The sequence below is a fragment of the Stomoxys calcitrans genome, chromosome 1, assembly GCF_963082655.1.
Source record: "Stomoxys calcitrans chromosome 1, idStoCalc2.1, whole genome shotgun sequence".
NCBI lineage: Eukaryota > Metazoa > Arthropoda > Insecta > Diptera > Muscidae > Stomoxys > Stomoxys calcitrans.
The window spans coordinates 84,790,218-84,811,566 of record NC_081552.1 but is presented as its reverse complement, the minus strand read 5'-3'; the positions used below and the strand labels follow the sequence as shown (position 1 = coordinate 84,811,566).

General features: G+C 36.5%; 1 protein-coding gene across 2 annotated transcripts in view; it reads left to right on the top strand.

Moving 5' to 3' along the window:
* Positions 1–21,349, top strand: part of LOC131998538 (uncharacterized) — a 229,932-nt gene that overhangs the window by 142,968 nt on the left and 65,615 nt on the right. The window contains exon 2 of one of the 2 annotated variants that reach the window (XM_059370902.1): positions 3,276–4,669. The exons of the other annotated variant lie outside the window; for it this stretch is intronic. The gene's annotated coding sequence lies outside the window, so the exon portion shown is untranslated. Of the gene's footprint in view, positions 1–3,275; positions 4,670–21,349 lie in introns of those variants that run through there. 2 annotated transcript variants of the gene reach the window in all.

Below are 21,349 nucleotides of genomic sequence, written 5' to 3'. Positions count from 1 at the left end.
AAATTAGACAAGGGAATCGAAAATAATAATTGCCTTTAAAAAATATTAGGAAAATATTTTAGTTTCTAAAGATGTTATTGAAATCATTCTTTTAAAGAAAATAATTTCGGGGATGTTTTAGTTTCTAAAGACGTTATTGAAATTTATCGAAATCATTGTTTTAAAGAAAATAATTTCCGGGATGCCCTGAGCAACATTTTGCCTTTAGACAATATTTCATTGAATTTTTGCCTTTAGAACAAATATCTTTCAAATTTTATCTTTTCATAGAAAATATTTCATTTTGTATTTTTTTTTGTGATTTTTATACCCTCCACCACAGGACGTGGGGTATACTAATTTTTTCATTCTGTTTGTAACTACTCGAAGTATTCGTCCCATAAAGTATATATATTCTTGATCGTCGCGACATTCTATGTCGATCTAGCCATGTGCGTCCGTCTGTCTGTCGAAAGCACATTAACTTTCGGAGGAGTAAAGCTAGCCGCTTGAAATTTTGCGAAAATACTTCCTATTAGTGTAGGTCGGTTGGTATTGTAAATGGGCCATATCGGTCCATGTGTTGATATACCTGCCATATAAACCGATCTTGGGTCTTGACTTCTTGAGCCTCTAGAGTGCGCAATTCTGATCGTATTTGAATGAAATTTTGAACGACGTGTTTTGTCATCATATCCAACAACTGTGCCAAGTATGATTTAAATCAGTCCATGTTTTGATATAGCTGCCATATAAACCGATCTTGGGTCTTGACTTCTTGAGCCCTAGAGGGCGCAATTGTCATCCGATTTGAATGAATTTTTGTACGTAGTATTTTACTATGATACCCAACAACTGTGCCAAGTATAGTTCAAATCGGTTCATACCCTGATATAGCTGTCAAATTTACAGATCTGGGGACTTCTTGCACTTCTAGAGGGAGTAATTCCTATCCGATTTGGCTGAAATTTTGCATGACGTATTTTATTCTTACTTTCAACGACTGTGTCATATAAGGTTCAAATTGGTTCATAACCTGATATAGCTGCCTTATAAACCGATCTGGGATCTTGACTTCTTGAGCCTCTAGATGTCGCAATTATTATCCGATTTGCCTGAAATTTTGTACGACGGATTCTCTCATGACCATCAAAATACGAGTTTATTATGGTCTGAATCGGTCTATAGCCCGATACAGCTCCCATATAAATCGATCTCTCTGTTTTATTTCTTGAGCCCCCAAAGGGCGCAATTCTTATTCGAATTGGCTGACACAGGTTTCCAACATATAATTTAATTGTGGTCCAAGCGGGACCATATCTTGATATCGCTCTAATAGCAGAGCAAATCTTTTCTTATATCATTTTTTGCCTAAGAAGAGATGCCGGGAAAAGAACTCGGCAAATGCGATTCATGGTGGAGGGTATATAAGATTCGGCCCGGCCGAACTTAGCCCGCTTTTACTTGTTCATTTTGTTTTTATACCCTCCACCATAGGATGGGGTTTTACAAACTTGTAACTTCTCTAAATATTAGACTTGAATATTGAACTTCTTGTTCGTCGTTACATTTTAAGTCGATTTAGCCTTGTCCGTCCGTCTGTCAGCCGAAAGCACGCTAACTTTCAAAGGAGTAAAGCCAGCCGCTTGAAATTTTGCACAAATACTTCTTATTTGTGTAGGTCGGTTGGGATTGTAAATGGGCTATATCGGTCCATGTTTTGGTATAGCTGCCATATAAACCGATCTCAGGTCTTGACTTCTTGAGGCACTAGAGGGCAAAATTTTTATTCGATTTGGCTGAAATTTTGCATGAGGTATTTCGTTATGACTTCTAACAACTGTGCTGAGTACGGTTGAAATCGTTACATAACCTGAAATAGCTGCCATATAAACCAATCTCAGGTCTTAACTTCTTGAGCCACTAGAGGGCACAATTCTTATCCGATTTGGCTGAAATTTTCCATAAGGCGTTTTATTATGACTACCAACAATTGTGCTGAGTATGGTTCAAATCGGTGCTTAACCTGAGGTTTTTTATTACGACTTCCAATAACTGTGCCAAATGTGTTTCAAATCGGTCCATAACCTGAAATAGCTGCCATATAAACCGATCGGGGATCTTGACTTTCTAAGCCTCAAGAGGGTATGATTGTTACCCGATTTGGCTCGGTCTTTAGCCTGATACAGCTTCCATATTAACCGATCTCCCTATTTTACTTCTTGAGCCCCTAAAAGGCAAAATTTTTATTCGATTTGGCTGAAAATTTAAATAGATTTCTACTGTGGTCTCCAACATTCAATTCAATGAGCACAATTCTTTTCTTTTATCCTTTGTTTGTCTAAAAAGAGAACTGGACAAATGCGATCCATGTGGGTATCGAATTCATGCCATTGTAGCCTATGACGCTGAACGCGTTCGAATCCTGGCGATAACATCGGACACAGCGGCGTTTATCCCTGTTTGCGACATTTGCGAGGTACAGTGCCATGCATGATCATTTAAAAAATTTTCCTCAAAGAGGTGTCGCAATGCGGGACGCCGTTCGGACTCGGCTATAAAAAAGATTGGGTTTAAACTGGAATCGGAATCGGGCGGCCACCGGCACCTTGAAATTTCTGAAATTAGATATCAAATTCGTACCCCAAAACACTTGGCTCCAAAATTGGATATCAAATTCGTTTTCTACTCTCAAATACTTTTTATTTGAGTCCCATATTGTCATAATGGGTTTAATAACCCATTTGACGTGACCCATTTTCGTAATCTACTCCTCAATACCTTTCAGTTGAGTCCCATATAGCCATGGTCGGCTAATATGTCCATTTGGGGGTATTAGGGGTGGACTTAATGTTTTATGCCATATCTGTAATCTACTGCCTAATACTTTTCATTTGAGTCCCATATTGACATGAACTTCGAATATATCCGCTGGGTACTTGGACCCAAATTTTAATACCATATTCGTTTTCTGGTCTTCAACACCTTTCATTTGATACCCTTATTGTGCCCATCGGACAACTTTCGGATATGTGTGACGTTTTTGTGGTTAGGGGGACGGTCCGCCTTCACCCGATATCTAACAAGTTAAAAGGCGTTAAGTTCGGCCCGGCCGATCTTTGGATACCCACCACCTCGAGTATATATGTAAACCACCTTTCATTAAAATCCGGTGAAAATAGCATACCTTATATCCCACAGCAGTTATATTGAAATATGATCCGATTTGGACCAAATACTAATAAGTACAAGTCATTGTTTAATAATGTATAACAAAATATTGGTCTTTTTAGTAGTTATATCAAAAATAAACCGATCTGAACCATACACAACATGGATAGATATAACATTGGAAGTACATACACGCTTTTCTCCGTGGCTCCCGTATTTTGATACTTATCTTCGTTTCTGAGCAACTTGGGGCGCTGAAATATTCGGTGGACAGGAGTCGTGTCCCGTGGAAGATTGGCGGATGGAGAGCAGAGTGTGCAGGCTTTTCTTCACTTAATATTTTGGATTCAAAAAACTACAAACTGGATAATTAAAATTATTTTCACTGGAAACTCGTAAAACACTCAATGTTACCCGATTCAACACATACAAAAGGTAAACAGAACAAACCAAAACAAAACAATTCTCTTTTCTAAACTGTCAGGCATACCTAGTGTTGCCACTCAAATACAATAATTTGTATACCGGACCTACGGTTTGCGTATTGATCTATGTCAGCGCGGTGTTGCCAACACCAATTTATTTACACATAAATTTAAAATATGTCAGTTACTCCTACTACCCAGCAAACAAAACGAAAGCTAGCTGAAACATCACCTGATTTTGGAAAAATGGCAAAAAAACCAGTAGGTAATATGGACGTGGAAGAGTTAATGAATATAATGAAGAATGAAAAAATTGGAAAGCCTGCCAACTAAGTCGGATATTGAAGAAGTAAAAGCAGGAATAGCTTCTACTTCTGCAGAGCTCGTAGAACTTCGGGAAGAAAATAGAAAATTAAAAGAAGAGATAAATATTCTTCAAAATAATCAAAAGGAAAGCGAGGAAGAAATAAAATGGTTAGAGAATCAAATCAAAAACAATAAGTTAATATTCAGGGGAATTAGTTTTGAGAAGAATGCAATGGAGTCTGTGAAGAAAGTCTGCAACAACATTTTAAAAATAGATGTGCAAATCATGTCGGCACACATCTTATTGAAATTTAACGAAACTTGCACAGTCATTGCGGAACTTGATTCGGAATCCACATTATTATATTTATTAGGAACTACAAGAAATCTTGCGGGTACCAAAATCTCGATAAGCAGAGATATAAATCCAAGGCGCCGACGCAACAAACTATACAACTTATCCACCAAGAAATTAATCTGGAATGTGAGTACCAAGCATAAGATAACGGTCAGAGACGACAAGTTCAAAATTCACGATAAGTGGTTTGTATGGAGTGGCCAAAACGAATTAATTTGTGGAAAAGATAAAGCTGAAATTGCATTGAGAAAACTATACGGCGAAGAAATTGAAAAGGAAACATTTGATGCCATTTTGGAAAAAATAAACTCAAAAAACTTTTAAATCCTCACATCTCACTACGCCCTAAAGTGAATATAGATAAGATAAACAAATTAAAAATTATGTCATATAACATAAATGGATTCGAAAATAAATTCTTGTACCCAAATTTTTTCAGATATATAACGAGTTTTGATATTTTAATACTAGTAGAAACACATACTCTTGAAGATAAAGCTCCCAGATTTCACAAATACCTGCCTGGTTTCGAAATATCTTGGATATTTGCAAAGAAAATTAATAATTTTGGAAGAGCATCGGGTGGAGTTATGTTGGCTATTAATAAAAATGTTAACCAAAGGAATATCCGGTATGATTTCCAAACAAGGAACTCGGTGCTGAGTATTATCGTATCGTGCGGGTATCAGAAAATGACGATTGTACCATTATATATCAGAAGTGCTGATTGGGAAAATGAATTCTCCGTACTAAAAAGGAGTATGTACGATTTCGAAATTGATAATCTAATACTTTTGGGCGACGTAAATGTGAGGATAGGCGAGCTACAACAAGTTATCTCACCAATACACGAGGAAGTTTTTGCAGCCGGTTATAAAGAACGAAAATCTATGGATAAAGAAGTGAATGGAAAGGGAAGAAAATATCTGGATTTCTGTAACGATTTCAACCTCACGATATTAAATGGGCAGACAGAAGGCGATAAAGAAGGGCATTGCACATTCATTAGTACAGTTGGGTCCTCAGTAAATGACATTTGTGCGATATCCCAAGAGCTTTTACATCTAGTTCAATCTTTCCAAGTAGATGAACAAATTTGGTCAGACCACTTACCCATAATTTTGGAATTAAAATTAGAGAATAATAGATCCATAAATAATAAACTCAGCCTATTGCCGAAAATCTCATGGAAAGAGTCGAATAAGGATAAATATCAAAGAGAACTCAGCAAAAATCTAGCTCATCAAAACCAATACACTGAAATAAAACAACTTACTGATATTATTATTTCATCTACAGAGTGTGTAAATACTCCACAATTTAGCCCACATAATAAATGGTTCGATACAAAATGTTACTGGGCGCGAAAAAAAGTTTTTATGTCTTTAAATAAATTTAGAAAAAGTCAAAATGAACAGCATCGGGTAACATATATGCGGCATAAAAAAGCTTATGGGGAAGTATGCCAAGCAGCAAAACTAAGTTATTTTGAACAACTACATCAAAGGATAAATAATATCAATAACGGGAAGGAATGGTGGAAATTGGCAAAGGAAATAAATAGACAGGAATTTAAAGTGGGCAACGCAATAACCGCTAACACATTTAAGAATTATTTTATGAACTTATTAAATCCCAAACAAATTTCACTAGATATCCAATATGCTCCAAGTATGATTCAGGATAGTCTACTAGATGGAGATATAACGCTAGAGGAAATCAAATCCATGCTATCCAAAGTTAAGCTCAATAAAGCACCAGGAGAGGACAGAGTACCCTACGAATTTTACATCCATGCTACGGATGAATTTTTATTAGCTCTTTCTAGAGTATATTCGAATGCATACAGAGCGGGCAGTGTAGAAGAATTAATGGTTAAGACTATCATCTTTCCAATCCATAAAAAAGGAGATTTCAACGATCCAGCCAATTATAGAGCAATATCCTTTATGAATACTGCAGCAAAAATATTTATGGGAATCTTAAACCAAAGACTAGCACACTGGGTTGAAGAAAACGGAATAATGGTGGAATACCAAGCTGGGTTTAGAAGACAATACTCAACAGCAGACAATATTTATAACCTCGCGTCTATTGCAGCTATTAAGCTGGCCGAAAAGAAAAAGCTATATGCATTTTTTGTAGATTTTAGAGCCGCTTTTGATAATGTATCTCGGAAATCTCTTATATACAAGCTATTTTCAATGGGTATCTCATTTAAGTTTGTCAGAATGATAGAAAGCTTGTACGAAAGTACGAAATCAGCAGTTTGGAATGGTCATGAACTCTCTACATACTTCGATACCACATCAGGCGTTAAGCAAGGATGTCTTCTTTCGCCATTGCTATTCGCTCTATATATTAATGACCTCCACGAATACCTGGAAGGTGGCATTGTCATACAGGAGAGAAATATCCGAATCCTTATGTATGCGGATGACATTGTCATCATGGCTGAAGAGATACAAATTTTACAAAGTATGATCCATAAACTGGAGGTATATTGTAACATGTGGAACATGGAAATCAATACGAGCAAATCGAAAATTATGGTCTTTAGGAACGGGGGAAGATTGTCAACCCAAGAAAAGTGGTACTACAAAGGCCAGGAATTGGACATTGTTGCTGAGTATGCTTATTTGGGAGCAATTTTTACGCCAAAACTAACTTTCAAAAGCCATGTAATAAATAGAATCTCCCAAGCGAAAAATGCAGTCAATTCCACATGGAAGCATTTTCTAAAACAAGACAAAATTAGTTTACAGATGAAATGGAAAATCTATCTTGCAGTTTGCAGATCTATCGAAGCATATGCAGCACAAGTTTGGGGATTTGCGCACTTCGAAGAAGTAGACAAATTCCAACGATTCTTTCTGAAACGTATCCTAAAACTACCGGAAAATACTCCTAACTATGTAATTGATCTCGAAACGAATGTTGATGACGGACACAAATATACGCTACAACTGCACCTGCAATACATCTATCGATCGCTGTTTGAATATAACATAGATAGACTACCAAACTTCTTGAGTAAAATAGTCCTGGAAAAGAAAATATTCTGTGCAAAATCTGTTAATGATCTTCTATCTCATCATGGAGAAGCAAATCTAGAGGTTAGTACTAGCAATTTTATGTGGTATTATACATGCTCCAGACTACTGGAAACACTAAGCTGGGTAAATAAACAGAAGAAAATAGAAAGTGCAATGCAAAGCAATACAAGGATGTACAAAAATCTAGACTATAATAGGGGATCTCTATACTTGAATGAGAAATACGATCAAAAGAACATGCGATGGATAATGAAAGCCAGAGCTGATATGCTCTTTCTGAATGCCAATAACTATTCAGCGAGTGAAGAACAAACTCTATGCACACTCTGCAACCTCCAAGAAAGGGAAACAATTCAACATTTTCTGGGAAAGTGTCCAATATTAGCCGAAATAAGACGGCAAGTCTTTGGAATAGACTATCTACCACTATACCAAATTATTGACATACTAAATGGCCATCGAAGTGCTGACTGGGAGAATCTAATAAGATAACTGAGAACAGCAATGAAATACAGATCATATATAATGAATGAATACCAATAATTTTGTATGTACTTTTCTAACAAACTCAAAAACAATATGTTAAAATTCAATTTTTTTATAATTTTTGCCTCGGCAGACGACAATATTGTCATAGCCGTATTCATTCTTTCATTTGAATAACTCGATACTTCAATCCGAAAAATTGTAATTGAAGAACATGTATACTGTTATTTAAAATAAAGGAAGAATTACTACTACTACTACATGGATGTTGAAACGCCTTACATAAGTCAATGTGTCAAAATTCAGTTAAATCGGATTATAAATACGCCTTTTTTGGGGCCAAGACTTTAAATTGAGATATAGGACTTAATGGCAGCTATATGCAAATCTTGATCGATCTAGACCAAACTGCGGAAATATGTGGAGGGGCTTAACGTAACTCTGTCCCAAATTTCGGCGACATCGGACAATAGATGCGACTTTTATGGACCTAAGACCCTAAATCGGAGGATCGGTCTATATGGCAGCTGTATCAAAATCTGGATCGATCTGAGCCAACTCGACGAAGGATATCGAAGGTCCTAACATAACTCACTGTCCCAAATTTCAGCAAGATCTGATAATAAATGTGGCTTTTATTGGCCTAAGACCCTAAATCGGCGGATCGGTCTATATGGGGGCTATATCAAGATATAGTCCGATATAACCCATCTTCGAATTTAACCTGCTTATGGACAAAAAAATAATCTGTGCACAGTTTCAGCTCAATATCTCTATTTTTGAAGACTGTAGCGTGATTTCAACAGACAGACGTACGGACATGTCTAGATCGTCTTAGATTTTTACGCTGATCAAGAATATATATACTTTATAGGTTTGGAAATGGATATTTCGATGTGTTGCAAACAGAATGACAAAATGAATATACCCCCATCCATTGGTGGTGGGCATAATGAAAAGATAGTAGAACTAGAAATCAGAAAAACGAAGAAATTTCCATGTAATTGCAGTTGTAAACTTTACTCTTTCTTTACCTACTAATTTGTATTCGGTAGATGAAAAAAATAAATAATTGACGTCATATGACCCAGCGGCAACCGTTAGTTTAGTATAACATGTAAAAAGGCGTCAAGTTCGACGGGTCATATTTCGGTGAAAAATGCCTAATTATGCCCCCATAGCAGCTACAGCGGTCAAAAAAAGTATTCATCATTCAATGTTTTTTTTTAATAAGTCTACAAAAGACAATTGGAATAAAAACATATTAAACTAATGATGCAGTAGTGCTTGTGTGATATATATGTACACAATTTCATTGTTTTTAAAGAAAAACATAGTATTTATTGGAACAAAAAGGGCCATTTTACAGCTGAACACAAAAAATTAAACAAAAAAGTATTCATCATTGCAAAAAAACAAAAAAATAAATAACATAATTTAAAAAAATTAATACTTTGTTATTCGACCACCGCGTCTTATAACTTCTTTTAAACGGTTTGACATCGATTGGACTAATTTAGCGGTTATATTTTGGTCTATATTAGTCCACTCCTCCATTATCACCTGTTGCATTTGACTCTTGCTCGAAAAATTGCGCGTTCTCAATTTGCGTTCGAGATGTTCCCAAAGATGTTCAATTGGGTTCAAGTCGGGACTTTGAGGAGGAGTTTTAATGACTTTGGGCAGTTATACAGCATCCACATCTTGGTATTTAAAGCAGAATGTTTGGGGTCATTATCTTGATAATATTGAAAGTTATTACCAAGCCCAAGTTTTACAGCACTATCTTTTAAATTCCTCTTTAAAATGTCAATGTAATACTTATGATCCATTACTCCATTAATAATTTCAAGATTTCCCGCTCCTGAAGCCGCCATACACCCCCAAACCATTAAACCACCTCCACCATGTTTTACAGTAGCAACTGTGTTTCGTTCTTCAAGCTCTGTATTTGGTTTTCTGTACACTATGACCTTTCCATCGCACCCAAAAAGATTAAACTTGCTCTCGTCTGCAAAAATGACTGTTTTCCAAAATGATTCGGGCTGTTTTACATACATTTTTGCGAAGTTTAGCCTTTTCACTCGGTTTATTTTATTTATAAAGGGCTTCTTACGTGCAGTTCTTCCTCTGTAACTATGCCTTTTGAGTGTATTTCGAATTGTTTGTGTAGTAACTTCCTTCCCTAAATATTCCATAGTGTTTTTACGAAGAATGGTCGCATTTGTCTTCGGAGTTTTCTGAACTTGCCGCACTAGCCAACGCACATCTCCAACTGAAAGTGCTTTTGGTCGACCAGATCTTGGTTTATTGTCAACAGTTTTCGTTTCTGTCCACTTTCTGATGATGGATTGTATAGTAGATCGTGGTCTATTTAATATTTCACTGATAGTTTTTTGAGTTAAACCATTCCTGTGGTGTTTTATTATCAAAACTTTTACCTCATCAGAAACCTCGTTTTGCTTACGACCCATTTTGACAAAAACTATATTTTCAATGAAATTAAGTATTTGCTGTCAAGGGCAAAGACTCCTTTACTAAATAAAACAGAAAAGGGGGATTCCCAAATAATATTTGAATTTGACTTTGATGATAGCACATCAATGATGAATACTTTTTTTGTTCTGTTTTTGGTGTTATTATATAAAATTGCATTTTTTGCGCTAATTAAATTTATTTTTTGAATTTATTTTAAAACATATTACGAAAAATAAACTATTACATAAAACTGCATTATTTGTTTACTTTAAATTTTCTTCAATTACCCAAAATAAGTGAATTTATTATCTATTTTGCTAATGATGAATACTTTTTTTGACCGCTGTATATCGAAATATGGTCCGATCTGGACCAAATTCGGCACGGACATTGAGTAGTCTAATAAGTACAAATCAGTTTTCAACAAAATATTGTAGAACAAAATATTGGTCTTTGGTAGCTTTATCCATATATGGACCGATCTGAACCATTAACAACACGGATGTGGAAAAGCCGAATATAACTGGCCTAACTTATTTCACTGTCCCAAAATTTCGGCGATATCGGACAATAAATGTGGCTTTTATGGGCCTAAGACCTTAAATCGGTACATCGATCCATATGGGGGCTATTTCAATAAGTAGTCCGATATAGCCCATCATCGAACTTAACCTGATTATGGACAAATAAAGAATCTGTGCAAAGTTTCAGCTCAATATCTCTATTTTTGAAGACTGTAGCGTGATTTAAACAGACAGACGGACATGGCTAGATCATCTTAGATTTTTACGACGAGCAAGAATATATAAACTTTATAGGGTCGGAAATGGATATTCCGATGTGTTGCAAACGGAATGACAAAATGATAGGTAATGGGTATAAAAATTAATATACCCCCATTCATCGGTGATGGGTATAAAAATGAATATACCCCCATCCTTCGGCGATGGGTATAAAAAGTGTTCTCCTACATAAAGGTCAACTAATATTACTTTAACATATTTCCTAACTTAAGGTAGGTACTAAAATCTTTCCATTGTAAACAGATTTTTTTGAACAAAAATCAAAAGTAAATTTTAAAATTTTTTAAAAATATTTCACTGACTCACTATGAGCTCCGTATTGATTGCCTTAAATACTGTATTGTAAATTATGAAATTCCAAGGAAAAAACGAAATGGTTTCACTTCAAATATTTATTTTCGATTGAGAATTAATCTGGGTTATTTGGTCTTTGACGAAAATGTCATTAACCCATTAAATACGATTGGGTAGAAAAATACCCAAGAAGGGAGCTGTCTTAGAAAAATTCCAGCTCAAGCTAGGAAAGATTTACACTATTACACGAAAATTCAAGGAATCTTTTAAGTAAATTTTGTTTATTTACAGCGAAAATTGATTTGCTACACGAAAAGATAACTCGTTTGCTTAATTTATCACTTGTATATCTTTCGTTTGCCAGAGAGCGTAAGGGCGTGAGCGTACAGAGGCGTACCCACCAACGTCTCGTTTTTGGTTTTTTTGATTGAGTACGATCGCCCATTAATCAATCAGCACCATTTTAATAGTAATAACAGTCGTTAATTTGCATCTTTTTTATATAAAAGTCTCCCTCTTTATCGTTAAATCTTAAGGAACGTGTTTGGTAGGAAAGGATTGCTCTTTTACGCAAAAATTCAAAGATTATTTTATAAAAATTTTGTTTGTTTACAGAAAAAATGGCTTTGCTACATGCAAATATGAACATTTCAAAATTATGCGGCCAAATCTAGACTTGAAGATGTCTACCGCTATGCTGTCGTTGGCAAGTACAGACATCTTAAAGTCTAGATTTGGCCACATAATTTTGGAAGGTTAATTGGAATAATTTACCAATAATGGATCGTATTAAACAAAAATGTTCTAAAGGGTGATTTTTTTGAGGTTAGGATTTTCATGCATTAGTATTTGACAGATCACGTGGGATTTCAGACATGGTGTCAAAGAGAAAGATGCTCAGTATGCTTTGACATTTCATCATGAATAGACTTACTAACGAGCAACGCTTGCAAATCATTGAATTTTATTACCAAAATCAGTGTTCGGTTCGAAATGTGTTCATTCACCGTAACGTTGCGTCCAACAGCATCTTTGAAAAAATAGGGTCCAATGATTCCACCAGCGTACAAACCACACCAAACAGTGCATTTTTCGGGATGCATGGGCAGTTCTTGAACGGCTTCTGGTTGCTCTTCACTCCAAATGCGGCAATTTTGCTTATTTACGTAGCCATTCAACCAGAAATGAGCCTCATCGCTGAACAAAATTTGTCAAAATTTGAACACATTTCGAACCGAACACTGATTTTGGTAATAAAATTCAATGATTTGCAAGCGTTGCTCGTTAGTAAGTCTATTCATGATGAAATGTCAAAGCATACTGAGCATCTTTCTCTTTGACACCATGTCTGAAATCCCACGTGATCTGTCAAATACTAATGCATGAAAATCCTAACCTCAAAAAAATCACCCTTTATTTAGAGGAAAATAAAATAAATTCTTTAATGTTGATCAATTCTTTGTATAGGAATTGTATAAAATTAGCTTGTTCCCGGGCTACCTCAAAGTTTAAAAATACTAAAACTAGCTTATCTTCCAGTATGCATAGTCATCACAGATATTTTCTATGACAGGTCTGTTTCCATTGATAGAGCAATTTTTTGCTGTAATGGAAATAAGTAAAAGCGTGCGAAGTTCAACCGGGCCGAATCTTATATACCCTCCACCATGGATCGCATTTGTCAAGTTTTTTGACCGATATCTCTTTATGTACAAACAAGTTATGAACCGATTCCAGGTACGGGAATCCACACAGGCTGATACAGTGAGGTCACATCTGTCTGGGGTTCATTGCTGTCACGAAAAGCTTAGCTGCGAGCTACCGAGCGAGTCCATAGGTTGAGGATAGTTGAATGCTCCATTCGGAGCAACTGCAATGGCAGTCGCAGACAATCAGCGCATTAAGCGGAGAGTCTCAGTGAGAGGCCGGGCGGCACCGGCTCATGCCCAAATACTGAGGGCCAATGATGGTCGATATGACAAGGCGAGTTATTGGCGCCTTTAAATAACCTATTGTCACCCTGTTCAAGCTGAGATCGGTCCTTTAGACCGGAACTGTTATTATGTTAAGAGTTTTACAACGAATGAAAAATTAATTTTTTTTATTCATACAATATGACAAATTTACAAAAGCAAACAAAATATGTTCTGTTTTAATTATTCAATACAAAGTAGTATATTAGGTTGTTCATTCTCTTTCTTCAACACCTCCACTAGATTGAACTCCTAATCCCATCAGATCACAGCAATGCAAGTATCTTTTTCTTGATAAAAGTTTTGTAAGGACATCGGCGACCACATCATTAGTGTTTATGTATTCGATAGCTATTTTTTTATCTTCGACTAATTCTCTCACGAAATGGTGTCTTATATCAATTTGTTTTGATCGTGCATGGTATATGCTATTATTGGTCAAATTTATCGCACTTTGGTTGTCACATTTAATTTTGATAAAAGAAGAAATTCCCAATTCTTTGAACAAGGATCCCAACCATAATGCTTCTTGTGCAGATGCTATACTAAGACGATCTAGACATGTCCGTCCGTCTGTCTGTTGAAATCACGCTACAGCCTTTAAAAATAGAGCTATTGAGCTGAAATTTTACACAGATTCTTTTTAGAATGGGCTATATCGGACTATATCTTGATATAGCCCCCATATAGACCGATCCGGCGATTTAGGGTCTTAGGTCCATAAAAGCCAAATTTATTATCCGATTTTTCTGAAATTTGGGACAGTGAGTTGTGTTAGGCCCTTCGACATCCTTCGTAAATTTGGCCCAGATCGGTCCGGATTTGGATATAGCTGCCATATAGACCGATCCTCTAATTAGGGGCTTAATCCCATAAATGCCACATATACTGTCCGATTTTGGTGAAATTTGGGACAGTGCTTTGTGTTAGGCTCCTCGACATTTTTCTGCACCTTGGCCCAAATCGGTCCAGATTTGGATAAAGCTGTCATGTAGACCGATATCTCGATTCAAAGTCTTGGCCCCATAAAAGGCGCATTTATAATCAGATTTTATTATAATTTGACACAGTGACTAACATAAGACTTTTTTTCGACATCCGTGTCGTACATGGTTTAGATCGGTTTATTTTTATACCCTCCACCATAGGATGGGGGCATACTAATTTCGTCATTCTGTTTGTAACTACTCGAAATATTCATCTGAGACCCCATAAAGTATATATATTCTTGATCGTTGCGACATTTTATGTCGATCTACCCATGTCCGTCCGTCCGTCCGTCTGTCGGTCGAAAGCACGCTAACTTCCGAAGGAGTAAAGCTAGCTGCTTGAAATTTTGCACAAATACTTCTTATTAGTGTAGGTCAGTTGGTATTGTTAATGGGCCATATCGGTCCATGTTTTGATATAGCTGTCATATAAACCGATATTGGGTCTTGACTTCTTGAGCCTTTAGAGGGCGCAATTCTTATCCGATTTGAATAATTTTGGCACGACGTGTTTTGTTATGATATCCAACAACTGTGCCAAGTATGGTTCAAATCGGTTCATAACCTGATATAGCTGTCATATAAACCGATCTGGGATCTTGACTTCTTGAGCCTCTAGAGGTCGCAATTATTATCCGATTTGCCTGAAATTTTGTACGACGGATTCTTTCGTGATCATCAACATACGTGTTTATTATGGTCTGAATCGGTCTATAGCCCGATACAGCTCCCATATAAATCGATCTCTCTATTTTACTTCTTGAGCCCCCAAAGGGCGCAATTCTTATTCGAATTGGCTGACATTTTACACAGGCCTCCAACATATAATTTAATTGTGGTCCAAACCGGACCATATCTTGATATCGCTGTAATAGCAGAGCAAATCATTTTTTCCCTAAGAAGTGATGCCGGGAAAAGAACTCGACAAATGCGATCCATGGTGGAGGGTAAATAAGATTCGGCCCGGCCGAACTTAGCACGCTTTTACTTGTTAGATATAGCTACTGTACTTATTAGTACTTGGTCCAAATTGGAACATATTTCGATATAACTGCTATGGGACATTAGGTTTGCAGTTTTCACCGAATTTCGATGAACGGTGGTTTACATATGCACCCGAGGTGGTGGGTATCCAAAGTTCGGCCCGGCCGAACTTAACGCCTTTTTACTTGTTTCTATTCATACAATATGACAAATTTACAAAAGCAAACAAAATATGTTCTGTTTTAATTACTCAATATAAAGTAGTATATTAGGTTGTTCATTCTCTTTCTTCAACAGGAACGAAGATGCACACCTACAGAAGCCTGACGAGAATCGCCACCTCCACATAAAAATTAGGATACAACTACAAAAACATGAATCGATTAGGGCCATACTTGGTTTGGTTGTTGGAGACTAACTGGAATTCGTTGTGCGAAGTTTCAGTCAAACTCGATATGAATTGCGACCTATAGTGGGTCAGGAAGTAAAATTGGGAGTTCTGTTTATATGGGAGTTGTATCAGATTATAGGCTATTTCAGACCATATTTAACACGTATGTTAAATATCATATAAGAAGTCGTATGTTTCTGCCAAAGCGTATAAGAATTGCTCCCTATATACATATAGGTTCAAAAATTATAATAGGAAGATCGTTTTATATTGGAGCTACATCAGGCTGCGAATCGATTTGAGCCATACTTGGCGCACTCGTAAGAAGATAGAACAAAAAACTTCATGCAAAATTTCAGCCAAATCGGATAATAATTGCATCCTCCAACAGCTCAAGAAATTAGGATCCGAAATCAATTTATGTGGGAGCAATAGAAGTTAAAACAAAACACTTCATGCCAACTGGGATGATTATTGTGCACTCTATCGGCTCAAGAAGTCACGATCCGAAATCGGTTTATATAGGAGCTATATCAGGTTTTTAACCGATTTTGATCATACTTGATACAGTTGTTAATGATCAAACCAAAACATTTCATGCTGATCATCAAACCAAAACACTTCGGTTAATGGTTGCGCCCTCTAGAGGCTCACGAAGCCAAGATCTGAGATCGGATTATATAGGAGCTATATCAGGTCATGAACCTAATTGGACCATACTTGTTGATAGTCAAACCAAAAAACATCATGCAAAATTTTAGCCAAATTGGATAACAATTGCGCCCTCTATCGACTCAAGAAACCAAGATTCGAAATCAGTTCATATTATATCAGATTATGAACCGAATTAAGCCATACTTTGCAGAGTTTATGGACGTCAAAATAAAATACTTGATCAAAATTTCAGCCAAGTCGGTCGGCCGGTCTGTATGGCAACTATACCAAACGACCTGCGCTAATAAAAAGTACGAGTATTTATGCAAAATTTCAAGCAACTAGCTAGACTCCTTCGAAAGTAAGCGTGCTTTCGACAGACAGACGGGCATGGCTAAATCGACTAAGAATGTCAAGACGATCAACAATATATATACTTCGTTGGGTCTAAGATTAATATTTCGATGTGTTACAAACGGAATGATGAGTTGTAATGTGTTTTAAAGAAGGCTATGATTACATCTTTTACCTTTTAAAACCCACCACCGAAGGATGGGGGTATATTCATTTTGTCATTCCATTTGCAACACTTCGAAATATTCATTTCCGACTCTATCTTATATATAACAAGTAAAAGCGTTCAGCCGGGCCGAATTTTATATACCATCCACCATAGATCGCAATTGTCGAGTTCTTTCCCGGTATCTCTTTTTAAACAAACAAAGGATAAAAGAAATGAATTGTGCTAATTGAATTTAATGTTGGAGACCATAGTAGAAGTCTACGTGTAAAATTTCAGCCAAATCGAATAAGAGTTTATAGGGGCTCAAGAAGTAAACTAGGGAGATCGGTTCATATGGGAGCTGTATCAGGCTAAATACCGATTCAGGCCATATTTGACACGTATGTTGGAGGTTGTGGGAGGAGCCGTTGCATAAAATTTCACCCAAATCGGATAATAATTACACCCTCTTGAGGTTCAAGAAATCAAATAAATGTGTGGGAACGGAAATAAATGCAGGCAGCCATTGTCACGAAACTGTGACGTTCAGCGTGATAACAGGACTTGCAAACCTTAACGTTAAGGTTGCAACCATTTTTAGCTCATCGATAGACAAGACCAAACAACATCTTGCTGGGCAACACTTTTTTGTTCAAAAGTTTTACATGGAAAGAACTATCGCCACTGCACCAAAAATATAGACTGCCAAATTAGTTTCTTACAACAGAAAATCGTTTAATATGGCAATTTGATATGATTATAAAACGAGTCTATGCTCGGTATCTCTTTTTAGACAAACAAAGAATATTGAATAAGAACTGTTATGCTATTGCAGCTATATCAAGTTATAGCCCTATTCGGACCACAAATGAATGCTGAACATTGTAGAAGTCATTGTGTAATATTTCAGTTCATTCGGATAAGAATTGCGCCTTGTAGGGGCTTAAGAAGCAAAATCGGGAGATAGGTTTATATGGGAGAGTATCAAGCTATTGATCGATTCAGACCATATTAGACTCGTATATTGAAGGTAATGAGAGAAGCCGTTGTACACATTTTCTGCCAAATCGGATGAGAATTGGGCCCTCTAGAGACTCAAGAAGTCAAGATCCCCAGATCCGAACACGGCTAGATCGACTTAAAATGACATGACGATCAAGAATATATATACTTTTTGGGGTCTCAGAAGCATATTTCGAGGTAATACAAACAGAATGACGAAGTTAGTATACCCCCATACTATGGTGGAGAGTATAAAAACATTAAATGATAACTATTTAATAGGTAGTCATATGGTATGGTGGTTGTCTATTCATAGACAATCACCACATGCGAGTAGCACAAACATTTAAAGTAGCGCCATCTGGCTGTCTTCAATTGGATTTACTTGATCCAATTGGATTAAATTGATCCAATTGAAAACGGCCAGTAAATGATGCTAATTTAGTGAAGCCAACATGAACGGAGAGAGGGCAGAGCGGTAAAATCATCCAGCATATATCTTTGTTATGAAAACCTATCGGTCCTTTGAATAAAGAAAAATAAAATATAGGAATTTTTTTGCTGTTGTTTGCGTTATTATTTTTTAACTTTTCCTCCCAAGACGGTGTTTAAGGTAGTTTAATCGCCAACCATTGCCATGGAAAAAAAAAAGAGATATAAGTACCAAAAATTTCTATAGAAATAAAAATTTGCAGAAAAATGTTTTTAGTTAAAATGTAAAAATTTTAGAGTAAGAAAGAGAAACATATTTTTCGCGTGGTGAAAATGAAGACACAGCTATGAAGGCCGGGCTCACCTATATATATATATATATATATATATATATATATATATATATATATATATATATATATATATATATATATATATATATATATTTGTCGATTTCTTTGTTTGTGTGTTCCATATAGGCTCAAAAATAGCCGAACCGATTTTCTTGTTCGGCCTTAAAATAAAAAAATTGGTATCAAAATCTGGGGTGTTGTGCAAGGGAGGATCGCCCACCCCCAAAACCCGGCATACGCATTTATACACCAATCACTACAACATGGGACTCAAATTAAAGATATTTGAGAGTAGAAAACGAATCTGATATCCAAATATGGAACTAAGAATTTCGTGGCTCACTCCACCCCCATAAAACCCCTCAAATCCGACATATTTGCCGACCATGGGAATATGGATCTTTAATGAAAGGTCTTTGGGAATAGAGCACGAAATTTACATTCACTTTTGGGACCAAGTCTCTGAGGGGTCCACCACACCCCAAGAAGGACTTTTACTGACCATTGCTATGTGGGGTTTAAATGAGAGGTACTTGAGTGTAGAAAAATCCATAGGAAAATTGGAATACATTTTCAACTACAATTACGCAGAAAATTTCAAATTTAGAGTACTCTTCTCCAACATAGCATAATTGAGCGCAGCAGAGCGGGCCGGGCTCAGCTAGTCTTATATATAAAAATCAATTTGTGATTGTTTTTTGTATGTTCCTTATAGACTCCGAAACGGCAGAACCGATTTTCTTAAAATTTTCACTGATGGCACATAATGATCCCGTGGTGAAAATAGGGTACTATATATTAACCTAAAAATAAAAATTTGGTATCCAAATTTCGGATGGGGTACCTAGGTATTTGCGAGTAGAATACGAATTTGGTATCCAAATGTTGACCAAGTTTCTGGAGGTGCACCCCTTCGCAAAAAAACCCCAAACAGGACTTATTTATTGATCATGGCAATATGGGTCTCAAATAAAAGGTACTTAGGTGTAGAATACGAATCTGATATCCATATGTGTGACCAAGTGTATGGGGGACCGCCTCTTCCAAAAACAACCCCCACAGAGGACAAATTTAAGACCAAAGCAATATGGGGCTCAAATGAAAGGTCTTGGGGAGTTAAACACGAATCTGATATCAGTATTCGTGAAAAAATGTGTATGAGACGTATTTGCTTTGGGGCCAAATGTTTGAGGACGCCTCATCCCGTAAACTCTCATTAAACCAATAGCAATATGGTTTTGAGAGAAAAGCACGATGCTGATATTTTTTCTGGGCCAAGAGTCTAAGCCACCACTTCACCCCCGAAATCACCCCTAAATCGGACATCATGACAATATCGAGCTGAAATAAAGACTTTTCATAATGGAGTATATCTAACCCCCAAAAGTTAATGACTCGTAACCCTGCGAACGAATTCATAAACCAGTAAAGATCAAATGGGATTCAGATAAAAGCATTTATATCATCATGCTTTTGCGATATACATATATTATTTTCGTATCATGGTATTTTACTAAAAACTCTTCAATTGTCGAAAATAAATATTTAAAGGATAATTTTGTTACATATAAAGTAAAAGAAGGCACAGCAGAGCGGTAAAAGTAGTAAAGTATATATATTCTTGATCGTCATAAAAATCTAGGACTATCTAGCCATGTCCGTCCGTCTGTCGGTTGAAATCACGCTATAGTCTTTAAAAATCTTATATATAATAAGTAAAAGCGTGCTAACTTCGGCAGGGCCGAATCTTATATACCCTCCACCATGGATCGCATTTGTCGAGTTCTTTTCCCGGCATCTCTTCTTAGGCAAAAAAGGATATAAGAAAAGATTTGCTCTGCTATTAGAGCGATATCAAGAAATGGTCCGGTTTGGACCACAATTAAATTACATCTTGGAGAACTGTGTAAAATTTCAGCCAATTCGAATAAGAATTGCACCCTTTGGGGGCTCAAGAAAATAGAGAGATCGATTTATATGGTAGCTGTATCGGGCTATATACCGATTCAGATCATAATAAACACGTATGTTGATGGTCATGAGAGGATCCGTAGTACAAAATTTCAGGCAAATCGGATAAGAATAGCGACCACTAGAGGCTCAAGAAATCAAGATCCCAGATCGGTTTATATGGCAGCTATATCAGGTTATGAGCCGATTTGAACCTTATTTGACACAATTAATGAAAGTAAGAATAAAATACTTCATGAAAAATTTCTGCCAAATCGGATAAGAATTGCGCCCTCTAGAGGCTGAAGAAGTCAAATCCCCAGATCTGTTTATATGACAGCTATATCAGGTTATAAACCGATTTGAACCACACTTAGCACAGTTGTTGGATATTATAACAAAACACGTCGTGCAAAATTTCATTCCAATCGGATAAGAATTGCGCAATCTAGAGGCTCAAGACGTCAAGACCCAAGATCGGTTTATATGACAGCTATATCAGGTTATTGACCGATTTGAACCATATTTGGCACAGTTGTTGGATATCATAACAAAACACGTCGTGCAAAATTTCATTCCAATCGGACGAGAATTGCACACTCTAGAGGCTCAAGAAGTCAAGACCCAAGATCGGTTTATATGACAGCTATATCAGGTTATGAACCGATTTGAACCATACTTGGCACAGTTGTTGGATATCATAACAAAACACGTCGTACAAAATTTCATTCCAATCGGATAAGAATTGCGCACTCTAGAGGCT